Genomic DNA, 8,085 nt, shown 5'->3' on the forward strand with positions numbered 1-8,085 from the left:
TAATATGTTAAAGAAAGTGGACACAGCTGAACAGAGGCTTAGTGAACCTAGAAACAAGGTAATGGAAAATATCTAAAGTAAAGCACAGAGAGATTCATCTGAGAGAAAGATCGTTCTGGCTACAGGCTATATGATGGATTGCTGGGGACAAAAATTGAAGTCAAAATACATTTAGGGGATGAGTAGAGATTTGCCTTCTCAGGTCATCTAAAAGCAGCCAGGATGAGGAACAAATAGCACCCAAAGCCTTCTTCTCTGCCTCTTTAAGGAAAAAAGAACTTATTCAGCTCCTCCCCCCCCATAGCCTTCCTCAACTGAAAGCAAATAAAGTCAGAAGTCTCTTGGAGAACATCCCCATCTCAGGGTCAGACCAGGTCTCTTCATTTGTTATAATAAAGGTATTTCTAGTTTGGCTGAGAGAAGGAAGAGAGGAGGAAGAAAACTTTAAGTTTCTCCAGATTTTTGGCTCTTCCCTGAGCAGGGAGGGAGACATTCCAGGCTCCAACCCAGCTTGCTGACTATCTCTTCTCTTACTGGTTCCCAGAATGTTAGCAGAGATTCTGCACCACCAACGCCCCTCCTGGGAACCCAGAAGTTTCTAACTGATCAGAAGTTGTGAAGTGCAGCCCATCCAGGTCCTGGCAAAAAACCACTCCACGGAACCTCCATCTTCCAGTAATTTGCCAAAATGACCAACACAAAGGGAAAGAGGAGAGGTACATGGTACATGTTCTCTAGGCCTTTTAGAAAACATGGAGTTGTTCCTTTGGCCACATACATGCTAATCTACAAGAAAGGTGATATTGTGGACATCAAGGGAATGGGCACTGTTCAAAAGGGAATGCCCCACAAATGTTACCATGGCAAAACTGGAAGTGTCTACAATGTTACTCAGCATGCTGTTGGTATTATTGTAAACAAACAAGTTAAGGGCAAGATTCTTGCCAAGAGAATTAATGTCCGCATTGAGCATATTAAACATTCAAAGAGCTGAGATAGCTTCCTGAAGCATGTAAAGGAAAATGATCAGAAAAAGAAGGAAACCAAAGAGAAAGGTACTTGGGTTCAGCTGAAGCGTCAGCCTGCTCCACCCAGAGAAGCACATTTCGTGAGAACCAACGGAAAGGAGCCCGAACTGCTGGAACCCATTCCCTATGAATTCATGGCATGATAAATATAAAGAAAACAAAGGACCTCAAGACTGTAAAAAAAAAAAAAAAAAAAAAAAAACCCCCCTCCCCATTAAAAACCAAAAGGGGGGCTGCTGGGGGGGGGGGATTGGGGGTGGGGGGAATTCCCTTCAGAGGGAAAGCTCTACGTGATGCTCATTCATTCAGCAATGTGAAACCTCTACTATGTGCCAGGCATAGGTCTAGGCCTGGGCACACAGCAGGAAACAAGACAGGCAAGGTTACTTGCATTCTGACATATCTCAGGCAGGTTAATAATTTTGTATAGTAAATAAACACACAAGCAAGAAAATACCAGTTTGTAGAACATGTGATCATGAAATTAAAATGGCATGATGCAATATAAAGTAGTAAACTGGATGGCCAGGGAAGGCTTCTGTGGGTTGGTGACATTTAGACTAAGATCTGAATAGTAAGAAGGAGCCAAACATGGGGAAACCTGGGTTAGGGGCATGTCAGCCTCCCCTGCCTCACGAAAAAAGAGCACTTCAAGCAGAGGAGCTAAGGCAAATATCCCGAAGGCTGATGTAGCTAGAGGGCAGTGGGTGCTGGGGGGAGGAATTAAAAAGGAAGGTGGGAAAAGGGGGAAGAAGCCAGTTCTGTAAGTTCTCAATCATCTTGATATGGATCCTTATTTTGTGTGCAACAGGAAGTCATCAGGGATCTAAACTACACAAAAGAGCCCTCTGCATTTCTTCCTACTGCCTCAGGCTTGATTTCACGGCCCTGAATCTCTGGCTATTCATGAATCCCCTCCACTCCCCAAATTCCTCTACCCCTTACCCTTTGTCAAAAGGCTCAGGCCAAAATTCTTGGAGTCATCCTTTGACTCTACTTCTTTGAAACCCTAAGAAAATTCTGTGGGGTTTACCTTTGATGTATGTCCAGTATCCAGTGCTTCTCATCAGCCCCTCTGTTGCCACCCCCATGTAAGGCACTGTCATCCCCCACCTGGGTGATCAAAACTACTTTAAACAGAAACAGGAGGCTGTTTCTCCTTTTGCCCCTACAGTCTTTTTGCTACACAGAGCGAATTTCTTGAATGGCCAAGCAGACCAGTTTACAACACTCCCATGCTCAGAGAGCCTCTTTGGTTTCCATCTTCTCCGGATAAAATCTGAAGTTCCTACAAGTGTTTATAAGGTCTCTAAGGTATCCCATCCTCATGACTTCTCTCCCCTCACCACCTCCCACTGCCCTTTGCTCTTTCTATCCCTGGGACCCTGGCCACAATAATGCTTCTGCTCTGGGGCCTTCACGATTCCCTCTGTCCTGAACACTCTTTCTCCAGATAGCCCACAATGTATCTCCCTTCCTCCAGCACATCTAGGCTTAAATGTCACCACTCAGCCGAGCCCTGCCTGTCTACACTGTTGCATCATGCACACTCTCCCCATCCTGACAGTCTGTATCCTCCTTACCCAGCTTTACCGCTCATTTTTTCTGTAGATCTCACCACCTTCTAAAACATTCTACAATCTGCCCATTTATCATACGGTAATTGATTATCATCTGGCCTGTCCCCCAGTGTGGATGAATTTCTGTGAGGGTGGGTGTCATGTCTACTTTGTTCTCTTTATGTCAAACCCCTGAAGAGGTGTTTAGCATGTAGTCAATGCTCCATTAGTATTTTTGAATGAACACTGTTGAATGTATTGATAATTTTTAAATTTCTATGCTATACTCTAGATCAGCATAGGTCATGACAATCATTATACATGACATTATTTACATCCATCATATGTCACTTGATCATTCCAGAAAGGATTTTTCGAGGCGCACCTGGGTGGCTCAGTTGGTTAAAGGTCTGACTCCTGATTTTGGCTCAGGTCATGATCTCATGGTTGTGAGTGTGGAGCCTGCCTAAGATTTTTTCTCTCTCTCTCCCTCTGCTCCTCTCCTCACTCATGCTCTCTCTCTCTCTCTCAAATAAATAAACAAATCTCTCTCTTTAAAAAAAAAAAAAAAGGAAAGAAAGAAAAGAGAAGACATTTTGAAAAAAAAAGAGTTTGAACATTGTATGCTGAACACAATTGCACTACCTGGGCTTCCAAGTTGAGCATGATGGATTGACTACATGTGTCTTCCCCAAATCCCAACAAAATGACAAAGATGAGGTAAAAGAAGAACAAACCCATAAAGACAAAAAGAATAAGAGGGAGATGACAGTGGACAAGACTTATGAACAAGGTGTAACACGGAAAGCAGATCGACAAGGGTAGCCACATTGGCACACCGACCAAGGGAGAACCATGCTTGTCTGAAAGGAAGGAAGCCAGGAAGAAGCCTGTTCCTGCCTCAGCATCTAGAACTGGAAGAAAGGAGATGGCTGTGAAGGCTGTCATGGGTGGGGTTGAACATAGAATGGGTTGAAGACCTGTGTGAGAGACAGTGGGACCCCACACCCCTCCCAACCCACCTGGACAGCAACCTCACGTAGACTGCTGACTTCATCTGACTTGGGATGTAGCTAAATTAGAAAGATGTGATCACCACATGTCTGTGTGATGGGTGGGGGGGATAAGAGAGATAATTCTTATTTCATATTTGGAATTCAATAGAAAATAGGTAAAACATAAAAGTCAAATATTAGCAGTATAAAGATGGTGGCAGCTGCTGAAAGCTGGAAGTTCTCACCTCTGGGAAGCGTGAAATGTGACCGAGGAGGGACGGGACAGCAGCCTGCTGTTGTCTATTAGAAGCTTATAAAAGAGTCGTCTCTTAACACTGTGTCCGTATATTACTTTTGTAAAAATGAAAATTGCATTTCTGGCTGCTGTGTGGAAAATAGATTGGGGGAAGGCAAGAATGGAACCAGGGGAACCCCATAAGTGGTCCAGGGGAGGGGTGATGAGGACAGGGCTGGGGTGGTAGGAATGGAAGTGGAGAGAACGGGATGCATTTGCTAACTTCATGGCAGAGTCAAAAAGACCTCCTGGAGGACTGAATATAGGTGTTAAAAAGAAAGAGGAATCAAATGTAATTTCTAGGCATGTGGCTGGAGCCTCTTGGTGTAGTCAGGGTGGAGAAGAAGCAAGTGCCAAGGGCACAATATTCAAGGAGGCCTTTGTGCTCAGGGCCATGCAGGTACAGATGGGCACCTGAGGGCGAGGGCCTCCTGAACTGTTGTGCTTACCTCACTCTAGTCCCAGCCTTGACTTGGAAGGTTCTAGTGCTATTTACTGAGATGGGTAAATGAGTGGCAAAAGCATAGGAAGTCACAAGGGAGGACAGAGAGTGAAATATTTTTAGTTTGAACAAGCTATGAGTTTTCAAGTAGTACAAGTCTGCAGCTCAGGGGAACGGTCAGGTAGAGGTGGAAATTCAAATGTCTCAGCATAGAGAGACCCTTGAATTCATGGGCCAAGACTGGATAACCCAGATGCAGTGGGTACAAGAGAACCGGAAAGGCCAGATCTGAGACACTGTAGGCTGTAACAATGAGGAGTAAAGAAGGGAAGGGTAGATGAAGAAAGGGCAGGCAGGGAGATAGGAAGGAAGCCAGGAGAGGCCGGTGTTCCAAAGCCAAGAAGAAAGCCTTTGCAGAGGAGACCATCTAGAAAACTTCACTCCCCACCCCTTTACAGAGACTGTCTCTGTGAGGAGGACAAAATGCTTGTGTCCTGTCTTACCAAAGGCCAGCATCCATGTGTCCAGCTGGGACTCTGGGTAACTCCAGCTTCTCTCCACCCATGGTATTGCCTCACCGTCAGTCCTGCTCCCTCCCAGCTTCTGGGTCACTGCCTTTCTCTGCAGGCTGTGGTCTACCCATTCCCCAGGACTTCACGCACCTCCTGTCTTCACCCTTGCTTCCTAAGGACTGGGCTTGGGTATCCATTCAATGACTGTTTATGAAACATCTAATGTGCCAGCAATGGCACCAGGCACAGGGAATACAAAGGTGATTAGGACAAAGTAGTTACCCTGAAGGATTCGTTGCCTGCCATGACATTCTCTGCTCTGTACGCCTTCAGATTAAACTCCTCACCTGCCCAAGTCTGCGCCCTGGCTCTAAGCCCTCTGGCCAAACCTACAGGAAGACCCAGTGATACTCCTTGGAGTGATGAGGAACCCAAACATTTCCCTTCCCGTGACATGTGGGCTCATTGGAACATAGACCCATCCATTTTGCAGAAAGGCAAGCCCAGGAGGGGCCGAAGTATGTGCCCATTCAGCCCAGATCCTGTACGGTGCCTGGCACATGGTGGTGCCTGGAAGGTGGCACCCGCCCCGAATTAAAATGAAGTGAAGTACCCGCCCCGAATTAAAATATCAATGATCTTTGGCAACAACAAAAACAAATACATAAGGAATCTTTTCATGGGAGACGACGATGAAGGTTGTCTGCGGGAGGGTTGTGTGCATTCTGCCTAATGCAAAGGAAGCCCAGAGATCTAGCCCCTGTGGGACTCCCTGAGCCCAGGCTGAGACCATGAACCTGCTCCCTATTCCATCTGCAGCCTGATGCTCGGCTGGGTCCTGGAGCTAGCCCTCCACCCCACATTCTCCAGAACGAGTGGCCTTAGCGGCATCTGGAGCTTGGACCCGCCTCTCAACAACCTCGGCCTGACAGGCAGCAGCTGCAAAGGCCCAGCAAGAGATTGTATTCCCGGGGGCAGGAGGGGGATTCCAGGCCTCTGGATTTCATCCCTATGGAAACTGGCCCTGGAGGTGGAGGGTAGGGAGGGCAGCCCCAACCTTTGCAGCACCACAATCCCCTTCACATGGAAGCCAGAGAAGCTAGCAGATGGAAAGAACCCATTTCCCGACCCATGGTTCAGCTAAGGGACTGCTCAGCTCTTTAGCCAGCCTTGTAGAACTTTCCAGAGTCAACTGTCCAGGCACCTGTATAGTTACCCCAGCCTCGAGCTGCTTTGGGAATCTCTCCACATGGCCCCATAGATTCCCAGCCTGCTGTTTTTAAAGACAATCCTGTGGAGGGCTCCCTCCTGAAGTCAGGTTGGGAGGTGTACCACCCAGGCCCTGCCACTGGGGGTCTGGCTGCAGCTTTGCATCATGTCCCCGGGGCAGAACAGCCCGTGCACGTGGTGCTCCACACCTGGACCCCCTGCACAGCCATGTGGTACCCACAGCGTCTCTGTCTGAATGTGGAGACGCACCTGCGTCAGGGGACAACCCTCCCCTACCCCCGCTCTACGGCCTGCCCAGGAACTGGCCGCCGCTTCTCTCCCAGCCCCGCCAGCTTCATCTGTGTTGCTTTTCCCAACAGCGCAGTAGTTTATTTCAAAGTGCTAATATCAATGAGAACAGGTCTGGGAAGCTTCATGCCGCTGACATGGAGGTGGGAAGCCGTGGGCCTTACTGAAGGAGCCAAACCTGCAGCCCCGCACGGAGGCTCATCAGACGGGCAGCAGGCTGTGTTCATGTCATTAGAAGCAAGAACATGTTAAAGAGAATTGTGGAAAATACACTTTGAAAGACTATATCTTGTAGGAATGGTATTTATGTTTAGCCCCCCAGAACTCCTTCCTCTCCCCCACCCCACCCCCTTTTTAAGATTTATTTACTTATTTATGTATCTGAAGGGTGAGGAGAGGGCGGGGGAGAATCTCAGGCAGACTCCGCACTGAACGGGGAGCCCGAGGCAGGGCTTGATCTCAGGACCCGAGATCACAACCTGAGCCAAAACCAAGAGTTGGATGATTAAGCGACTGTGTCACCCAGGCGCCCCCCACCCCAGAGCCCCTTTTATATCAAAACACTCTACCATATGGCATGTCTACACCCCCCCCCCCGTGAACACTTCTGGGAAGGTGTGAGCCCACAGCCGGGCAGCCTCTGCCCTAGCGGGCAGCGTGTGCCTCGCCATCCCGAACATCCTGTGACAAGTTCTGTCCCACAGCATGAGGCAAAGCCTCCGGCCAACACTAAGATTTTCTTTCTTGCACTTCTTCCTGTCTTAAGCCAAGATGCTACTCCATGGGGCTGGTCTTCTCCATATGGACTCGTGGTAAGAATTCACTCCCCTTCTCACAGGATGTCCTTCAAACATCCCAGGGCAGCTTCTCTGTTCGCACCACCTCCCTTTTCAAAGTGAAGGGGTTTTCATCTTCTCAATAATCCCTCAAGGGAGTGGATATCCACGTCAGACCAATCACTTGGCCCTGGACGTGTCCTTTTGTGTCAAAGCCCCTTGAATGTGGACTGGTGCTTTGCGAAAGATACCGAGGCCCCTGACAATGTTCGTAGCCTTACTTCCATAGTCTGACTTCTAGAAATCCACCCTAAAGAAATGATCAACATATGTAGCCTAGGGTTGCTCTTACAGCTCTTCCCTTGAAGTGCCGGCCTTTATTACAAGAGGAATACATGATAAGGGGGGGGAAATCAGTTATGTCTTGTCCACAAAGTGATGCAGCATTATACAACCATAAACCACTGTCTCTGCGAGGAATTGGGAACCAAGCAAGATGCATAATTATATGCTCAGTATGACACAGACGCACACCCATGTTGCACACTCACACATACATACACTCACAGGTGCATGCACAGACCCACACCCAAAACAGGAAGGAACACCCTTAAATGTGAGCACTGGGAATATGTGTCGGTGGCATGCTGAGTAAAGATTCTCTCCTATTTTGTCTGTATTTCTAGAATATTCTACAATGAGCATTAACTACTTCTCATTTGCAACTCTAAAAGTTACTGTTTAAAATAGAACTGGACACAAGGCCCTCATACTGTCGGCCCAGCACAGGGCATCAGTCACTCCCCCAGGCTGTGTCCTCACCTCCTGTGTCCTGAAGCCTGATAGGCACAGACCCGTCCACAGCCAACTGCCCTGAGGTGTTTTGGATGCACTGCCCTTACCCAGTACCCCTGCTGGCAACACCACAGGACATGTTTTTGCCCCAAGCAAGTCTTGTCC

The 8,085-nt window shown here is 48.0% G+C and overlaps 1 pseudogene; it reads left to right on the top strand.

The window, feature by feature from the left end:
• Positions 1–664: 664 nt before the first annotated feature.
• Positions 665–1,190, top strand: LOC116874795 (annotated as a pseudogene).
• Positions 1,191–8,085: the final 6,895 nt, after the last annotated feature.

The sequence above is a fragment of the Lontra canadensis genome, unplaced genomic scaffold (assembly GCF_010015895.1).
Source record: "Lontra canadensis isolate GAN:19392208 unplaced genomic scaffold, GSC_riverotter_1.0 scaffold38, whole genome shotgun sequence".
NCBI lineage: Eukaryota > Metazoa > Chordata > Mammalia > Carnivora > Mustelidae > Lontra > Lontra canadensis.